Raw genomic sequence first — 21,134 nt, forward strand, 5'->3', positions numbered from 1 at the left:
TTCTTAGCAGCTTTATTTGTAATAGCCAGAATCTGGAAACAAGCTAGATGTCCTTTAACCAGAGAATGGATTAAAAAAAAAACCCTGTGGTACATTTACACAATGGAATACGACTTAGCTATTAAAAACAAGGAAAATCTTGGCATTTGCAGACAAATGGATGGAACTAGAAATAATCATCCTGAATGAGGTAACCCAGAACCAGAAGGATATGTGGGGTTTATACTCACATATAAGCAGATATTAGCCATATAATACAGGACAACCCACTACAATACACAGACCTAAAGAAGCTAAATAACAAGGAGGATGCTAGGGAGAATGCTTAATTTGCATTCGGAAGGGCAAATAGAATAGACACCAGAAGTGGTTGAAGAGAAGGAATGGGATGGGAACCTACCCTAGACGTTCTCTGAAAGACTCCACCTAGTGGAGGATCAAAGAAGACCCTGAGACTCAGCCAAACTTTAGAGTAAAACGCAGTGAGTCCTATGGAAGAGTTGGGGAATAGAAGGACCTGAAGGGGACAGGAGCGTCACAAGAAGACAAATGGAGCCAAAACAATTTGGATGTGGGGTGGGGATGGCAGAGCTGCAGAGACTGATGCACCAACCAAGGACCATGCATGATGAGGAGCTGGACACTCTGCACAGATGTAGTAGATAGGCAACACAGACTCATCGAGGGTCTCATAATATGGGGGGTAGGGGATACTTCTGACATGGACTCTGGCCCCCACAAGTCGATCACTTCCCCCTGGCAGGGCGACCTTGCGAGGCCACAGAGGAAGAGGATGCAGGCAGTCCAGATGAGACTTCATAGGCTTAGGTCATATGTTAGGGGAGGAGGGTTCCCCTTTTCTGAGGACCAGGGGACGGAGGGAGAGGGCTGAGGGAGGGAAGGACTGGGAGGCAATGAGGGAGAGAGCTACAATTGGGATGTAAAATGAATAAATTTTAAAAAAAAAGAAATATTGGTAAGGGGCTAGTCCCCTGTGTATGTTGTACTGGCTTTGATGTAGATCACTGTGCTCAGCCAGTGAATACATTGTTCTTTTTCTATCTAAATAAGGACTACTTATCTCAGACCACCTTCATAATTGTAGACCATAAGCTGTGATTCCCTAAACATCTAAGAGGCACCTTCATTTTTCAGTTCAGAATGTGTTCAAGGTAAGATCCCATTGGCAGAGTCAAAACTGAATGTTTCATTCAGACCCAATGCTCCTGTTCTTACCACTATGATCAGTTCCTCCCCAGTGCAAATCCACATTCCTTCAATTCATGACAATAACCCCGAAACTGAACATTTCAGTGTGTCGAGGCTCTTTTTGGTATATATCTCTCTGTGTGAATGTGTGTGTGTGTGTGTGTGTGTGTGTGTGTGAGAGAGAGAGAGAGAGAGAGAGAGAGAGAGAGAGAGAGAGAGAGAGAGAGAGAGAGAGAGAGATATTGAGAGAGAGAGAGATTGAGAGAGAGAGAGATTGAGAGAGAGAGAGATTGAGAGAGAGAGAGATTGAGAGAGAGAGAGAGAGAGATTGAGAGAGAGAGAGAGAGAGAGAGAGAGAGAGAGAGAGAGAGAGAGAGAGAGAGAGAGTTTTTCATTCATAGAAGCATCAGGAAATACCTGTAGTTTTTTCTTCAGAAGAGTTTAAGTCATCCTGAACCAGGTTCATTCTGCTAACCTCAGCATTTTTGAGAACTCTCCTAAGTTAACATAGAATACCTCATATTCTTTGCCATTTATTGTACAGAAGTCTTTCCACCCAGTAATCAATGGCTTTTTATCTAAGGTATGCCAGAACTGGTTTCCTGTTTTTAATATTCATTTTTAAAAATCTGTACATAGTCTTCTATGCATTACTAAGAGCCAGGCATATTTGTTTTCAAATACAGTGCATGGTACACATGCAGTTGTTGAGGGTAATGGCTGTGGAGGAAAAGCAGGATGGACTTTTAACATTGCAGTCTTCCAAGTGACTGAGACAATACTGCAATGCTGCCAAGTTTCACAGAGTTCTCAGAAGGACATGAAACTAGCTATAGAATGTGGGATAAGAATTAACTGTGTACAGCAAATATTTGCTACACTCTTACGTGTCAGGCCCTATTCTGTCATAGATACTGAAAGTAACGCCAGTTATCAAAAGCAAGAGATTCCTGTGTCAGGTTCTATTGTATTATATGTGGACAGATAAGTGTCAGGCTCTGCTATTCGTCACGCTCCACTCTACTACAAACATTGTGACACCATCACTGAACAAAAGGAAGATATTGTTAATCCCAAGGAGGTTATATTCCAGGAGATAAAGACTGGGAAGAACCAATAAATATAAAAACTATCAAAATCTATTATGCTCGATACACAGAAGTGTTATGGTGCTGTCGACAGAGCTGAAGCAGGGTTAAAGGGATTGGTAATGCAACATGGGTTGGGTAGGTTGCTCTGTAGAATAGAATGGTCACAATAGACTTTATGAAGAAAGTGACAGTTGGGGCTGGAGAGATGGCTCAGCTATTAAGAGCCCTTGTTGCTCTTGCAGAGGACCAGGCTTCAGTTCCCAGCACCCACATGATGGCACACAAGCACCCATAATTCCAGTTTCAGGAGATATCCAAAAGCCTCATGTGCATTCTGTGCGCACCAAGCACACAGGTGACACATATACAGCATGCACACAAAACACTCATATACATAGAAGAAAATAAAGGCGTCTTGAAAAAAATTAAAGCAAGTGTCATTTGATAAATAAGACAAAAATCAAAAGAAGAGTTAACCATCCAAATATCCAGTGTAAAAGTATGACATGCAGAAGGAAACCCCAGAACCAGTACAAAATATATCATTTTAGTCAATATTAAAAACTCACAGCCTACTTCTACTACCACATCAAAGTACCCTTTCCATATATCCCCACCACACACAATTAGTTGCATTATCTATTAGTGATTACAAAAATACAGATAGTTCCTGAAATTGTGCTACAAGGTACTTTCTTTCTTATGGACTATGTTATCTAATATGAAAGAAATAGTTTTTGTTTTGCTTTTAGCTTTTTAAGATAGGATCTCTGTGATGGACTGAATAGGTATGGACCCCATAGGCCCGTGTATTTGAATGTTTGGCTCATAGGGAGTGGCAATATTAGGAGGTGTGGCCTTGTGGGAGGAAGTATGTCACTATAGGGGCGGACTTTGTGGTCTCCTATGTTCAAGCTCCACACAGTGTGGCTCACAGTCTCCTTTTGCTGCCTACTAATCAAGATGTTGAACTCTCAGCTCCTTCTGAAGCACTATGCCTGCCTGCACTCTGCCATGTTTCCCAAAATGAGGTTAATGGGCTGAATTTCTGAAGCTGTAAGCCAGCCCCAATTAAATGTCTTCTTTTAGAAGAGTTGCTATGGTCATGGTGTCTCTTCACAGCAATAAGACACTCACTAAAACAGTCTCATATACCCGAGCTGGTCTTGAACTAAGGCTAGCTAAGATGACTTTGACCTTCTGGACCTCGTGCCTCCATCTCTCCCAAACGCTAGGACATAGGCATATACTACGAACACTCTTCAATAAATGTGTATTTTAACCTAAAGTACTCATGTTCAAGGATGTTGACTCCTCAAACTGTTATTGGTGCTAACAAGGAAACTGGTTTATGCTGGATTTTTCACACTATTGGGAGTCTTCCTTGTACTGTCATTCTTCTAGCCCAATCATGTGCTTGGATAAGTGCCTTACCTCTGCTTCCAATGAGCAGGGTCTTCCCACCTACTGCAGACTGCTTCTTAAAGCCTGGAGTCCTACTTACTACATAGAAGCCTGTCAATTGCATTGTGGGATTGTGACTCCGTAGTGTGCAATCTTCCCAACTCTCATCCCTTCATTCGCCAAGTGTTTTACATGTGTTTTCTGTCATTATTAAAGACGTTCTGTCACTGCCTTGTGCACTCTCCCATAGACTCTCAAAGTGTAAGCCAGGTTGGCCTCTTAACTCACGATTCTCCTATACCAGCTTGCTGAATTCTGTGATTACAGGCACTTATCACCACACCCAGCTTCCCGCAACTGCACTAATGGTGTTTTTCTGAAGCATAGAAGTGTTTCATTTTGGTAACATTTAATTTCTCTACTTTTATTTTCCTAACTTAGATTATTGGTGTCATATGTAACAAACAACTGTTAACTTAAGGTCACAAAAATTTATTTCTCATAGTCTCTTCTAAGATATAGATTCCTATTTAGAAAGTTGACACATTTTTGAGTTAATTTTTTAATATGACCGGGTACAGAGGTCCAGCTTTGTTGTTGACCGTCCAAACAAGTCCATTCCAGCACTGTTTGCTGAAAGGATCCTTCTTTTATTTTTGAATCATCTTGGTACCTATGTAAACAAATAGTCACTGAGAGTGAGAGATATTACTTCTGAACACTGAATTCGATTCTATTGATCTGTATGTCTAGCTGTATTAAAGTGTCACTTTTTTTTTCTTTTGAGACAGTCTCCTGTATCCCAGGTAGGTCTTGAATTCCTTATGAGATTGAATAGTACCTTTACTTTACAATGAGAAGTTTCTGATCCTCTTGCTTATACTTGCCAAATTCTGGAATTACATGTGTGTAGCACCACACCCAGTTTACGCAGTACTGGGGAATTAATCAGGGCTTTGTGGCACTCTAGGCAAGGATTGCTGTAGCTTCACGCCCTATATGCCCTTGATTTTTTACTTGCTACAAGTTTTGAAATATGTAGGTATGAATTTTCCGACTTCAAATATTTAGGATAGTTTTGATTATTCTCAACTTGTCCATCCTGTGTATGTGCTGCTATTTGGTATTCTCTGACATATCTCTCTTTACTTGCCCCTCACACATTAAAATTGCCCTAGTTTAGGAATTTGGATTTTAGCTACTTTTGTGTAACATGGTAGCCATAATAATCTGCTATACATAACTACTTAATGACCTATAGGAATCTTATGATATTTAATTATAATAATAATTATCAAATATGAGCAATACAATTTACTTAAAATTCATTGCTGCCACTTGCCTAAATCATTACTATGTTACAGGGCATATACTTTGGGTGCTCAGAATATGCGTATCTAAAAAATAATAGAAATATGAATAGGATGGTATAAGTGTTTTTTCATTTTTTTTCTTTCTTTTTTATATAGGATTTCACTATGTAGCCCTGGTTAGCCTGGGACTCACTCTGTTAAGTAGGCTGGTTTCGAACCTGAGGCAATCCTTTGGCTGCTGCATTCTAAATCTTGAGATTGTGGGCGTGCACTACTATATCAACATAGAGTATCTATCTTCTCTCCGCTTATGCCTATCTTTCAAGAATGCCAATGCTATTTTTTCCTTTATTAATTTATTCTTGTTACATCTCAATGGTTATCCCATCCCTTGTATCCTCCCATTCTTCCCTCCCTCCCATTTTCCCCTTACTCCCCTCCCCTATGACTGTTCCTGAGGGGGATTACCTCCCCCTGTATATGCTCATAGGGTATCAAGTCTCTTCTTGGTAGCCTGCTGTCCTTCCTCTGAGTGCCACCAGGTCTCCCCCTCCAGGGGACATAGTCAAAGGTGAGGCACCAGAGTATGTGAGAAAGTAATATCCCACTCTCCACTCTACTGTGGAGAATGTTCTGTCCATTGGCTAGATCTGGATAGGGGGTTAAGGTTTACCGCCTGTATTGTCCTTGGCTGGTGCCTTAGTTTGAGCAGGACCCCTGGGCCCAAATCTGCCTATCATAATGTTCCACTTGTAGGTTTCTAGGACCCTCTGGATCTTTCTACTTTGCCATTCTCCCATGCTTCTCTCATCTAGAGTCCCACTAGAATGTCCTCCCCTCTGACTCAGTTTCCTGGTAAGTGAAGGCTTTCGTGGGACATGCCCCTTGGGCTATTTTTTATATTACTGTCAAATGTTTGATGCACTACAATATGAGTTCGGCAAGTCCTGAAGGAGGGTTGGTGACATGGTTGATGTGATGAAATGAAATGTCCCCTACCCCTGTTTTCCTATCTTTTTTTTAAACCAAGTCATTGTCCTGCTCACAAAGCATCAAGGAGTCTCTAATAGACTAAGTGTATACTATTGGAGATGGAGTTAACCATCATACATTTTGGACTCAACAATAGCAATAGTTTACACATTTACTGAATGCCTGATTGCATTGTCCTGTGAGTAGCCATTCGCGTGCCAGCCATTCACACTAAGTCATCACTTCTTATAAATCAATAGCTCTGCACCTTTATTTGTTCTTAACTGTAAGTTTAACTTGTGTTAGACAATCAACATGGACATTTACCTCAATAACTTATTGTGAATTTGAATCTCCGAATTGGCAAGTCTGTTGGATGAGTGGAGTAGTCAGTACACATGTACAGGTGCATGTATGTGTGCATATGAGTGCAGTGTCCTAGTAAAACAGAAGAGAATGACGTAACTCCTGGATCTGGAGTTACAGATGATTGTGAGCTGCTAGATATGGGTACCAGAACCAAATAGGAATCTCTGTGAGAGTACTACACAAATCTTAACTGCTGAGCCATCCCTTTAGCACCTACAATGATTATTTAATTTGACCTCCAAAGCGTAGGCAACAAAAAAGTGTACAAACAGTAGACACAAGCATAGCTAAGGACAAAAATCAACAGAATGAGAAAACAACCTATAGGATGGGAGAATATATTTTTAAACCATACGTATAATAAAGGGATAATGTCCAGAATGCATAAGGACAATTCATATAAGATAGTAAATAAACCAATTTTTGACAGAGGCGAAGACCTTTTCTAAGACATTTCTCAAAGAACACATGCAAATGACCAAAAAAACTTGTGGGAAATCCTCAGCATCACTAATCATCATAGAAATGCAAATGTTTTCTTTAATTTTTATTAATTTATTCTTGTTACATCTCAATGGTTATCCCATCCCTTGTATCCTCCCATTCCTCCCTCCCTCCCATTTTCCCCTTACTCCCCTCCCCTATGACTGTGACTGAGGTGGATTTCCTCCCCCTTTATATGCTCATAGGGTATCAAGTCTCTTCTTGGTAACCTGCTGTCCTTCCTCTGAGTGCCACCAGGTCTCCCCCTCCAGGGGACATAGTCAAATATGAGGCACCAGAGTACGTGTGAAAGTCAGACCCCACTCTCCACTCAACTGTGGAGAATGTCCTGTCCATTGGCTAGATCTGGGTAGGGGTTTGAAGTTTACGGCACGTATTGTCCTTGGCTGGTGCCATAGTTTGAGCTCTCCCTGGGCCCAAATCTGCCTATCATAATGTTCTTCTTGTAGGTTTCTAGGACCCTCTGGGTCCTTCTACTTTGCTATTCTCCCATGCTTCTCTCATCTAGAGTCCCAGTAGGATGTCCTCCCCTCTGTCCCAGTTTCCTGGTAAGTGAAGGCTTTCATGGGACATGCCCCTTGGGCTAGTATGCAGATATAAGTGAGTATACACCATTTGAGTCTTTCGGTTTCTGGGTTAACTCACTCATTATGATCATTTCTAGCTCAATCCATTTGTCCACAAATTTAGGTAATTCCTTGTTTTTAATAGCTGAGTAGTATTCCATAGTGTATATGTACCACAGTTTCTTTATCCATTTTTCTACTGAGGCTGTTTCCATGATCTGGCTATTATGAATAAGGCTGCTATGAACATGGTTGAGCAAATTTTCTTGTTGTGTGCTGGAGCATCTTCTGGGTATATTCCAAGGAGTGGAATAGCTGGGTCCTGAGGAAGCCCTATTCCCAGTTTTCTGAGATAGCACCAGATAGATTTCCAAAGTGGCTGTACTAGTTTGCATTCCCACCAGCCATGAAGGAGTGTTCCTCTCTCTCCACATCCTCGCCAGCATGTGGTGTCACTTGAATTTTTGATCTTAGCCATTCTGATGGGTGTACGATGGAATCTCAGAGTTGTTTTGATTTGCAAGAAATGCAAATCTTAACAACAGTGAGGCACATATCTGCCACATACTGGTACTATCCCGACTGGGTCAGCTGACAAGAGGTGTATGAGCTGGGTGTGGTGGCTTATGCCATTAATCCCAGCACTCAGGGAGGCAGAGGCAAGGGGATCTCTGGGATTTCGAGGCCAGCCTGGTCTACAAATAGAGTCCAGGACAGCCAATGTTACACAGAGAAACACTGTCTCAAGAAAAAGAGAGAGAGAGAGAGAGAGAGAGAGAGAGAGAGAGAGAGAGAGAGAGAGAGGAAAGAAGTGTGTGAATTGGAGGCCAGTGTGGGCTACATAGTGAGATCATGTCTCATAAAAAGAAATCATAAAACAATGTAATATCACTTCACACCCACCAGAATGTTGTTATAAAGATTTGGAGGATGTAGGCACAAAGGTACCCAGCCTTTTGGTACAAAATGAATAATTCATTTTGGAAAAAGTATTTGAAATTTTATCAGACAAATCAAAAGCAAGCAAGCATATATTCCATCAATCCCACTGCCAGGCATACATACAAAGATATAAAATCAATTTGTTAATTTCAGCACTATTCATAGTAGCCACGATATAGAAGCAGCCATTATGTCCATCAATAATTAAATGAATAGTCATGTGATACATACACACATGGAATATAAGCAGCCTTTAAAAGGAAGGAAATTCCATCTTCTGTGACAATATCAGTGAGACTGTGCATGATGCTAAATGAAAAAAAAAACAGGAACAGAAAGATAAGCACTGATTGGTTTTATTCCTCTATGAAGCATGAAACACCCAAACTAATAGTAACAGAGATCAAGATTTTTTTAACAGAGGCCAGATCAAGGAAAGATTTGGAAGATGCTGACACAAAATTTCAGGTAGAGAAGAGGAATAACTTCAAGAGACTTATTTTACATAGTGGCAATTTGCTATTAATAAGTAATGTTTTATTAAGTGATCTGAGAAAGCAGAAAACACATTCGCTTCTGTCTCTCCCACATCAAAGGCGTAAGAAGTTGTCTCTTTATGATTAACATTGTAAAGTGTTATGCCATGAGCTTTTGAAAAATTTGCATTTACCCACTTAACCCTAACAACATAAAAGCAGTTTCCCATGTTTTATTATACTAAAGGTTAAGAAAATGAATATAGAAAAAGTAAATAGAAATGGGTCCTGGTGTCACATGCCTGTAATCACAGCACTTGGGAGGCAGAGGCAGGCGGATCTCTGTGAGTTCGAGACCAGCCTGGTGTACAGAGTGAGTCCACGACAGCCAAGGTGACACAGAAACCTTGTCTAGGAAAACAAAAACAAAAAAGTAAGTAAGTAGGTAAGGAAGGAAGGAAAGAAAGAAAGAAAAAGTTGTTTATATATGGAGACTGGTAATTGCCAGCAAATCAAGTCACTGACTCTATCAGATGACTTTTTTTTCCATTTCATTTCCCTGGTTTCACTTGCCTTTTTGTGGGTTTCTGTTTCTGAATCTCTCTCTCTCTCTCTCTCTCTCTCTCTCTCTCTCATATATATATATATATATATATATATATATATATATATATATATATATATATATATAACTGTATCCCTTCCATTTGTTCCTGAGACTCTCATGTCTGTACTCTCCTATATGCCTTCCCTTGGGAATGTGTCATCTGCCCCCATCCATGGCTTTAGCAAGCTATATACTGAGGATTCATCCCTCCATGTTCTGTTTATGCTTAAGTCTAGGTCTCGTATGGCCAAATGTCTTCGACTAGACCTCTACTTGAATTACTGTTGCCTTATCTCAAACTCTTTCAATCCCAACTGAACTTAATCTCTTTACCTGTACCAAACTAGCTCCTCCTTCCCGTATGTCTTGTGTGGTGAATGACACCACAATGGATACAGTTATCTCATGCAAGATTCAGTAAGTCCACTTGGATATATCTCTCTGTGTCTTCATTCCCTTCCCATATAAATTGTGTTTAGTCTTTCTCGATCTAATAACTTTCTCAATTCATCAATTACTCCATAGTGCATTGTATTTTCTCGTGCCTGGACCACCACAGCACCTGGAAATTGGTCTTCCTTAGTTTGCTTTTGCCATCTGTCCCATTCCCTAATATTTCTTTCAAGCTCCATGATCTTATAGTGCTTACACTCTTGTTTATAACCTTTCGGGAGTATCCTATAATTTTATAACTAAAGCATGGATTGGGGGTCCTCCTATGTGCACCCTCAGTACCCTATAACCAATTACATCTTCAGAATACTCTCAGACTCAGTTGAAATTTACCAACTTACGTCTCTTCTCAATCTGGCATCTTTTAAGGACAAAAGCTATGTCTATTTTCTATTCCAGTGTCCAGCTCAATTTCACGAAGTACTTGTTAAATGACTTAACTCCAACAGTTATCTGTGCATGTGCGCTTGTGTTCATAGACAAAGTGGATTTTATTGTAGAATTTTAAAAGTTCATTATCACAACCAATAAAAATGAGATGCAAAAAGTATAATTAAAATTATTTAGAATCTCATATTTTAGAGATTAATTAGGTTAATACCTGACTACAGACTTTAAAAATCCATTTGAGAAATTATAGTTATGTCTTTTTCTTTTCTTAATGAAAATTGCAACATACTTTATCAATTTTCTATAATGTATTAAATAATTTTCATAGTATATATTCATTTCACATGGTATTGTTTTCTATAAGAATATTTTCATACAAGTTCATATTGTATACTGAGCATATATCCTCCACACCTCATCCTCCTCTTTCACCACTTTAAACTATACTGTTTTAAATTGTGGGTATCTTTCTGTGGTATTTTTATTTTATTATTATTATTTTTTTATTTATGAGGCACTCTGGGATTTTTCAAGACTTTTGTATATTGTCTAGTATTTGGTCAGAATTGACCAAATCAATGTCATTACTTCTTCTCTCTCTAGCATATCTTTTTTGTTTAGTCTTTGAACTCCTTTATGACTGGTCTTCATGGAGTCATACAATAGTCCTTATAAACTGTAGTTCCCTCCCTGTGCTGGGAAATATTTATACCATGTTTTGTTGCATATTATTCTGGTTTCTCTTTCATTTCTCCTCTCACCATCATCCTAGCATTTAATAATTTATTACTAGTCTTCTGTTTTTGTTAGTTTGGATTGAGTACTCTGCATGTACCCATTAGTAGCAATGTCTGAAGAGAAAAGTTGTCAATGATCCTGAACTTTTAAAGTTGCCAGTACTAGGGAAAAAGTAGGAAAAAATACTTTTTTCAGTTGTTATTTCTTTTAAGAGAAATAAGTTTCTAAGTTTTGGATCTTACTGCTTGTTAATTTGGAGAATTCAGTTAAGTAGAGAATTTTAAGTTTGGTTCAGTGTAGAGTCTTTTCAATTCTATAAGGAGACAATATATTAACAATTTCTTGAAAAGAAAATAAATTTCTGTCACCATAAGTTCTCCAACTAAGTATTCCTAGCTTCTCCTAAAACATGCTAAACACACAAGAAACGAAATCAGTGAACAAAGTCTTTTTAGAAATGTAGGAATATTTGATTTCTTGTTTCAAAAAGCAGTACTTAAGTATATAATTTAAGTTGTAGAAAGATACATGTTTCCCTTCATAGCTGCTTGGTGACTATGCCAATAAAACATCACAGGTAGAATATGCCAACAGGAGGAAACCACAAGTGACAAATTATGGCAGATGGGAGTTGCATTAGCTAGCCACTAAATATGAAGCTTTAAGGTAGATTGTGTGTGGGTGTATTTTAATACACAAGCTAAACGAAAATTAAATCAATTATAAGAATAATTCAAGCCCTAATCCCTGAAGATTTGCTTCAATTAGATAATTGATGTAATTACGTGAAAGGTTTTTGGGGGTAGATTTTGCTAGTCTGAATTATCTCAAATTGCTGTAATTCTCCACTTCACTTTGATTAGGTAGACCCAGTTGATGCTTGAGTTTGAGTGAATTTAAGTATCTGTCATGCTACCAGTTCAGATAATTCCCTGCTCTATGGTCATCTTTTCCTTCTCCCCCATAAAATGTGGTCTGCAGACTATGTTTATAAGTCAATTTCAGGGACATACACTCCAATTTACAGAACAAACGCACAGAGCTTTCAAGCTAATACATGATGGGAGACAATTACTGGAAAGAATGCTCTAGCGAAACTGTTCAGGACAGAGCATTGTTCCCTCCAATACTTCCTTGTTTTGGTTGGAGTCTTTAGTCTTGGGGGAAAAATTGACTCAAGGCAAATAATAAAAGGGATCTTTATAAGGCATAACCAAAACCTAAATCATATCATTCGATATGATTAATAACATCTGGCAGTGTGAGAAAAGTGCCTATGAAAAAGTGTCAACTGAAAAGTTCATGGAACCAGATTCTAGAAAACAGTATGCAACTTTGGAATTAAATGGCCGCAGGTCAGATTCTATTGACTTTGAATTGGATATATACCATGACTTAAGAAGTTTTGTTAATCACCTTTCCCTGAGTCCACCTTGTAACATAATTGACGTTATTGAAGTGGGAAGAGGCACACGTGAAAGGAAAAATTAGGGGATGCTGGGTTTCTTTACACCCAAGGGCCTAGGTGCAAAGATGTTGGCGTCATTCAATGTTGGAAGCAAATATCCCAGATAACCATACACTACAACTTGAATCCTTACTCAGAAACTTATTAAGCAGTGTTGACTATCAGGTCATTGATAAACACTCTGTAGCTTAAGTAGTTAAGAATTTTGGTGTCAAAGTAAGCATCTTCCAGGTATCTAATAGCTTTATTTACATGGAGGAACTAACTACTCATTCTCTGAAGGTAATGCTCTAAAGTAAACTACAGAGCTGCCTGCCATTAATCTTATCTCAAAGGTAGGATTAAGCAAAAGGTAAAATGTACATGCCTTTTAACCTCTTAATTCCCAGTGTTAAGTTTACCCAAGATATTATTGTATAGAGCCAAAAGATACGTAGATGTTCACTGCTATCTCTTGCTTTTCTTCACCATGAAAAGATAGGAAAATAACCAATATATTACAGGGTATACATTATGAAAATTGTGACCTATGGATAAAACATATATTAAGGCATAAGTATTTATTTTGGAGAATATTTAATGTTTCTTGAAAAGACGTGTTTATTTAAATTGAAAAAATTTTAAATTGCAAAACAATAATATAAAATGTGGTTATATATGTATGTATGAAATGACTCAGTATATGTATACATTGTGGACAACCATAACAATGAATATGATTAATATAGCCTTGAATTTATATAGCTACCTGTAATGGTGAGAATAGTTAGATTCTATAGTATTTTAAGTATACAAAATGGTATATGTTATCTATAATCACTATGCTACGCATTAGACATCCAAAACTTACTCATGGTTTTGTTTATTTGTTTTTTTCAAGACAAGGTTTCTCTGCATAGCCTTGGCTGTCCTGGACTCTCTTTGTAGACCAGGCTGCCCTTGAACTCACAGAGATCTGCCTGCCTCTGCCTCTCGAGTGCTGGGATTAAAGGCGTGCGCCACCATTTATTCATCCTTTTACTTATTAATCTTTATAACTAAACTTTTGTACTTAACAAGTGTCCCTGAGGGGGATTACCTCACCCTGTATATGCTCATAGGGTATCAAGTCTCTTCTTGGTAAGCTGCTGTCCTTCCTCTGAGTGCCACCAGGTCTCCCCTTCCAGGGGACATGGTCATAGGGGAGGGGAATAAGGGGAAAAGAGGAGGGAGGGAAGAATGGGAGGATACAAGGGATGGAATAACCATTGAGATGTAACAAGAATAAATTAATAAAGAAAAAATAATTTAAAAAAAACAAGTGTCCCCCCCAATTCACCTTCCTGATGATCCTTCCACATCCTCTCCCTCCTACCCAACTTTAAGTTCTTTCTCACAAAACAAAAACCCAATACAACAACTAACCCCCCCAAACCAAGAAAACTAAATAAACCACACCCAAAAAGAGAAAAAAAACTACCAAACTATAACCAAATGAAAGCACACACACAAAACTGTGGAATCCATTATATGTTGGTTAACTACTCCTGAACATGAGGCCTGCCCTGGAGTGGTTGATGTACTCAGTGTCACTTTATTACAGAAAGCTTATTTCCCTCTCCTGGCAAGTATACATGACTTTTTTTTTTTTTTTTAGAAATGCCCATGGAGATTGTTTATTAAGGAAAGGACTCCTTACACCTATTGCACCTTGCAGTGCTCCAGGAAAGAATGGGAAGATGCTAAAGGGTGATTTCGCTTTCCAATTAGTCTGAATGGTGATTCTCTCCACACAATAAACTTTTCATTTACTCTGAACTCCTGCTTCCATGGGTCTCTGAAGAGATGAGCTGATCTTCAAGAATCCTGTTCTGGACTTTCTCTGGGTATGGTTAAGTCTTGATTAAAAGTACCAGAGTGACCGTAAAGTCTATGGATAGGCACTGCCTCTTTATGCCTCTACAAGCAAAGTTTTGATGTTATCCTCTGCTTTCTAGACTAAGTACACTCCCTTTCATTATTTGAGTTTGGTAATTGAAAGAAGACACAGATGTGTACCTGAACCTCTGGTCCTAGAGACACAGGTTAGAACAGAATGAGATATGGTTTCACTGATAATCCCAGAAAGCTGTACGTCTGCTGATGTTGGTTCACAGGCTTCAGCCCTCTCCCTGTCTTTAAGAAAACTGAATCCCATTCTTCCCCGAGATATGGCTGACAATCTATAAACTTTGGGTAACTGGCAATCAATCCTGGTATCTGAAAGTCAAAACTTTTCTGTCCTCTGAATCAGACCTATATGTCTTGGGGTGTCCTGTTGATCCTCTTCTTAAATACTGAGTTAATGTGATACGCTATCATGAGATATTTTTATTAATTAAACATTTTTTTATTTTTTACATTTATACTATTACACAGGTATACAATAGACTAGCTATAGCAAGGACCATGAAATAATCAGGAATTATATAAATATTACATTCATAGTGTTTTGGCTATTTGTATTTGATAGCCTTGAAGAAAATATCTTTCCAATCTTGGTAAGTTTAAAGTTGTGAATGTAAGTAAAGATCTATCATATCTCATCTCTATCAACTTAAAACATCAATCTAGACCTAAAAACATCTTAGACCCTAAACAACTAAGCTTCATTGTAAAACAAAACTATCTGGTCTTCAACCCCACCAGAGACTTGAGAAGAAATAAACTTGATTACCCGAGTATATGGGAAGTTCAGGTTAGCAGCTTTCCAAATGAGAAGATGACAGAGACACTTTGCTGTCTGAACAGTCACCCAAAACTCTCTATAACGTTGGAGCATCTTCTTCAGCCTTCTGGCTGAATATATCTGACAGATATATTTCTGAGGCAGGAATTATTGAGGACATGGTTACCCTGTCTTGGCAGAGTTTGGCTGTTGGCTATGCCTGCATCCAAGCTTGCCCATTTTTTAGGCAGAATTCTGTCAGTAGTAGAAATGAAGACATTTTGGCCAGTGGCTTGTTTGCCATATTTGAAACCATTTCCATAAGGAGGTTCTTTGATGCTCATCATCCTCGTTGAGGTAAGCTGAGTGTTGCCAGGAGTTAACCTGTCTCATTGTCAGTGAATCTTTAAAATAATAAAAACATTTTAAATGCCACATTCTGCATGTTTCTGGTATTTTTGAAGACCTTACCTAACTATCCTACCTTACCTTTCTGTAAAATCATATCTATCTGTTGTACCTAAGATGTATATTCTTGTGATAAAAGTAGACTAGCAATTGACATGACCATGATTTGATCAACTAAAAATGAACTCAATTAGCTTGTATAACTTATTTATACTAAACAGCTTGCAATAGCACTTTCAAGGCATTGGAAGTAAACTTTGCATTATAATTGAGTTATATGGGTACAATACCTCATATTAGAGTAGAAATACATATAGTGTATTGTGAAAAATAATCTTACATTTGAATTCTATACCACTGTATCTAGAATTAAACTTATTTTTCATCTATATACAAAATTCTATACCAGTGAATTAAAAATTAAAAATAACCTTGTGAGTGACAATTGAGGCATTAAGTTGAGGAGTAGATTCACTAATCTACTTTTTGTTCTATCTTCCCTATGTATTTCTGTATTCCCCCTTTTTTCTTTTCAACCCCTATCTCCAAACCTAAGAATGTAAGATAAAGGAAAAGAGAGACATCGCTAAGTATAACTTTGTTTTCTCTCTGAACAAGACCAATAATAACTTATAACCAGCTCCCATTGATAATAACCCTCTATAGCCCAAGAAAGCAACAAAAAACCTACCTGACCCCTGTAAAGGAAGTGGGGAGTCATTTTCTTAATGTTTCTTCCCTCTGATTTGGGACAATAATACCTCTATGGGGGCCCAAATACAACTGCAGAAATGGTTAAACAAGCTAGGAATAGCATTTGTGGTCCAGTTTCTAAATGTTGAAAATTCCAGGCTTAATTAGAGTCCTGTGTGGGACAGTCTGAAATGATGGACCAATTAAGATTGGAAGCTTTCTTTGAAAGTGTCCTGGGAGCTGTTTTATTCTGATGAGGAGCAGCAATTGAAGCACTTGGTGCTGGAACATGAAGGATATAGGATGTCAGTGTCCAGCATGTTGAGAGGAATGCATCCTGTCAGGTCTGATCCCAGTGTCTGGTTCTTTTGTTCTGAAAGCATACAGTTTCTCACAAGCATTATACAGTCCTAAAATTATAAGTGTATAAGGTGTTTGTGATCTACAGAACAATTAAGGCTCGTTTTGTGCTCTTTATATGAGCAGGAAAAAAAAGACATCTGTAAATATTCATTCATTCCATATAAAGAATGACATCTAATAGTAATTCATAGGGGTTCTGCAGCCAATAAGAAACACTATCTATGCCTAAGCATTCATGTCTCAGACAGTCTCAGAACTATTCCCATATAGTGGGATTAGTAATATAAGTTACCTGCTTGTTCTGCAGTTTAAATTCTTCACATCCCTCATTCTCTCCTAATCCCCCCTCCCTTCCTCATACCCTCTCCCTCTCTCCCTTAGTACTCAGGAAGGGGAGTCCTCCTCCCCTAACATCTGACCTCAGCTTATCAAGTCTCATCTGTACTACCTGTAACCTCTTCCTCTGTAGCCTGGCAAGGCTGTCCTGACAGAGGGAAGTGATCTAAGTTCTGTGGCCAGAGTATATTTCTAAAGTAGTCCCTACTCTCCACATTTTGGGATCCACAAGGTGACTGTGCTGCTACATCTGAGCAGAGCAGAGGTCCTACGTCTACCTCGTACATGGCCTATGTTGATGTTTCAGTCTCTGTGTTATAGTGTAGTTAACCTGTATTATGTGGCTAATATTTGCCTTGAGTGAGTATATACCATGAATGTCTTTATGGGCCTGGGTTACCTCACTCAGGATAATTTTTTTAGTTTCATCCACTTCCTTGCAAATTTCAAGATTTCCTTGTTTTTGAAAGCTGAATAGAATTCCCTTGTGCAAATGTATCACAGTTTCTTTATCCATTCTTCAGTTGAGGAACATCTAGTTTTTTTTCAGATTCTGGCTATTATGAATAAAGCTGTTATGAACATAGTTGAGCAAATGTCCTTGTATGGTGGAACATCTTTCAGGTATATTCCCAGGAGTGGTATGGCTGGGTCCTGAGGTAGAGTTATTCCCAGTTTCCTGAGAAAGCACCAGATTGATTTCCAAAGTGGTTGTACAAGTTTGCACTCCTACCAGCAATGAAGGCATGTTCCCCTTTCTCCACATCCTCACCAGCATGTGCTGTCACCTGAGTTTTTTATCTTGGCCATTCAGGTAGGTGTAAGATGGAATCTCAGAGTTGTTTTGAGTTGCATTTCCCTGATAACTAGGGATGCTGAGCATTTCTTTAAGTGTTTCTCAGCCATTCGATATTCCTCTGTTGAGAATTCTCTGTTTAGTTCTGAGCCCCAGTTTTAATTGGATTATTTGGTTTGGTGGTGTTCAATTTCTTGAGTTCTATATGTATTTTGGTTATTAGCCCTTTGTCAGATGTAGTGTTGGTGAAGATCTTTTCCCAGTCTGTAGGCTGTCATTTTTTGTTCTGTTGACAGTGTCCTTCACCTTACAGAAGCTTTTCAGTTTCATAAGGTCCCATTTATTAATGGTTGATCTTGGGGCCTGAGTTGTTGGTGTTATGTTCAGAAGTTGTCTCCTGTGCCAAAGAGCTCAAGGCTCATTTAACGTTTTCTTTGATTGATGTATTGATAACTTCCATCTTATCTTCCACACTTGATATTCTCTCTTCCATCTCTTGTATTTGGTTGGCATGGCTTGCGTCTGTTCTTCCTATTCTCTGTTTTCCAACTCTAAGGTTGCCTCAGCTTGTGTTTTCTTTGTTGTTTCTAATTCCTTCTTTAGGTCTTGAATAGTCTTATTCATTTCTTTCTCCCATTTGATTGAATTTTCCTGTAATTCTTTATAGGATTTATTCAATTCCTTAATCTCTTTGTATGTATTTTCCTGTAGTTCTTTGTAGGATTTATTCAATTCTTGCATCTGTTTGAATGTATTTTCGTGGAGTTTTTTTTTTTTTTTTGAGTGATTTATTTTCCTCTTTCAAAGCTTCTGTCATTTTCATCACCTTGGATTTAAAGTCTTCTCCTAGCACTTTGTGGGTGTTCATATCTCCAGGGCTTGCTGTGTTAGGATCACTGGTTTCCTGGGTTGTTATATGGTTCTCAGTTTTGTTGTTAGTCTTCTTGGACTTTCCTCTAGGCATCTGGCTGTCTCTGGTGTTAGCAGGCCTAGAGGTTCCTCCAGTGAGGTTGCTGTTTGTGTCCTATGTTGGCCAGGCAGGTTGGGAGGAAGTAAAGAGAGCTCCAAGCCAAAAGTTGTTTGCTAGGGCTTCTTGAGGCCTCCTCAGGGTGTTGGGACAGTGGGTGTTAGAGCCTGTACCCAGCTCAGCTGGGTTCCCTGACTGTATTCCAGTTGGGTCAGACAGGAGAGGTGTGGGCTGATAGATTTCCAAGCCCAAAGTTGCTGAGGTGCCCTACAGTCCGTTTTGAGATGGCAGGGCTCTGCCTATCTGCTGTGTTCCCGATGGGCTAGGTTAGTAATCAGCTGGGGGGGCTGTGAGAGACTCAAGCTGCTCAGGTGTTCCACAGACCTTTTTGAAATGGCAGCAAATGTGAGTCCTGGTCTGTCCCAGACTCGACTTTGTTTATCTGCTCTGTATCCCAGATGGGTCAGGAGGGTAAGCAGCTGGGGAGTTGAGAGGGACCAGAGCCCAAAGCTGCTAGTATGATCTACAGGCCTTCTTGATATGACAGGGCTGTGCTTATCTTCTCTGTGGCCTGGTTGGATTAGGCAGGTAAGCCGCTGGGTGGTTGAGAGAGATTAGAGCTCAAAGCTGCTCACAAAACAGCAGCTACTGTGAGGTGTGGCTCACACAGGTCTCTGCTTTGTGACCTAGGTGGATCAGGCCAATAGGCTGTAGGTGGGCAGGGTGAGATCAGAGCCAGAAGCTGCTAGCAGGGTAGCAGCTAATGAGGACTGTGGCCCAAGAAGGTCTCTGCTCAGGCTCTTTGCTTTGTGTCTTATCTGTATCTGAGCAGTATGCTTCAGGCGGGTGGGCAGAGACAGACCAAGGCCTAAAGTCGCTCATAGAATGGGGGCTAATGCGGATTGCGGCCGGTGCCTGGATTCAGCTCTGCTGTCTGCTGGCCACAAGGTATGCTCCCAGCTGGTAAGCAACAGGGATTGGGGTGAGAGAAATTGGAACTCCACGCTGCTCAGAAGTTTCATAGACCCTCTTGAGATGGCAGGGGTATTCCTATCTGCTCTTTGACACAGAAAGGCTAGGCCACCAAGCTGCTGGGGGAGCTGAGAAAGATCAGAGCTCAATGGTGCTTGGGTGCCCCCTACTCTTTCTCGGGAGGCAGCTAATGTGGATTGTGTCCAATGTCAGGACTCAGCTCTGCCTGTCTTCTCCCTGTCCCAGATCTGGTAAGCAGTAGACAGGTGGTGAGAGCCCAAAGCTGCACAGATATCCCACAGTCCTTCCCAAGATGGCAGCTAATGTGGCCTGGGATTTTTCTGTGGGTTAGCTAGGTGGCCAGGGCTTGGACCCACCCATGCCCCCACACAATGGGGATCCCTATCACCTGGGAATCAGCAGCACTGGTGTTTTGTAACTCTCCGTTTGGTCTTTAGGTCGCTGTGCAATCCTGGTTTTCCTGCTAATCAGATGCAGTGTGTGATTGGTGCCACTATCTTCGACAGCTTTTTTTTTTTAACCTTTACCTTAGTGGTTAAGTTTTCATTCAAAAAATATATAACAAATAAAACATAATAAGACAAAACAAAAACTAACACATTGGAATTGGACAAAGCAAACAGATGGAGAAAAGCCCAAGAAAGCACAAGATTCGTTTGTACACAGCATTCTCATATAAACACTAACCACGATAATTACAGAGGACCTGGTGCAGACCCTGTGCATACTGCATCAGTTTCTGTGAGTTCATATGACCTTTCCTTATGTTGATTTAGAGCAGTGTCTCTGAACCTGTGTGTTGAGACCGATTTGTGATGATCAAATAACCCTTTCACGGGGGTCATCTAAAACCATCAGAAAACACAGAAATTTACATTACAATTCATAACAGTAGCAAATTCCAGTTATGAAGTAGTAACAAAAGGATTTTTTTGGGGGGTTGGGAGTCAGCACAACATGAGGAACTGTCTTTAAGGGTCACAGCATTAGGAAGCTTGAGAACCACTGATTTAGAGGTTTTCTTGGTGTCCTCCATCCTCTCTGGCTCTTACACTCTTTCTGCCTCCTCTTCCACTGGGGTTCCCTGGGCTCTGAGGGTAGGGATTTGATGGAGACATCCCATTTCGGGTTGAGTGTTCCAAGGTCTCTGATTTTCTGCATAACGTCTGGCTGTGTATCTCTGTATTTGCGCCCATCTGCTGCAGGAGAAAGCTTCTCTGATGATTGCTGAGCAAGGCACTGATCTGTGAGTATAGCGGGATGTCATTAAGAGTCATTTTATCATTATGTTTTTTTTTCTTCTTTTCAGACCAGTATGGATTTACTAAAATAACCCATGGTTTTTTTTCAACTTAACATGTGCATTAACAGAAAATAAAAAACGCAAGGC

At 39.6% G+C, this 21,134-nt stretch overlaps 1 pseudogene across 1 annotated transcript in view; it reads left to right on the forward strand.

The window, feature by feature from the left end:
• Nucleotides 1-12,273: 12,273 nt before the first annotated feature.
• Nucleotides 12,274-21,134, forward strand: part of LOC311602097 (non-histone chromosomal protein HMG-17-like) — a 62,030-nt pseudogene continuing 53,169 nt past the window's right edge. The window contains exon 1 of the transcript in view: nucleotides 12,274-12,389. The product of the transcript in view is annotated as a non-histone chromosomal protein HMG-17-like (transcript). The remainder of the gene's footprint in view (nucleotides 12,390-21,134) is intronic.

Source organism: Acomys minous (assembly GCF_964271855.1).
Source record: "Acomys minous genome assembly, chromosome: 7".
Classification (NCBI taxonomy): domain Eukaryota; kingdom Metazoa; phylum Chordata; class Mammalia; order Rodentia; family Muridae; genus Acomys; species Acomys minous.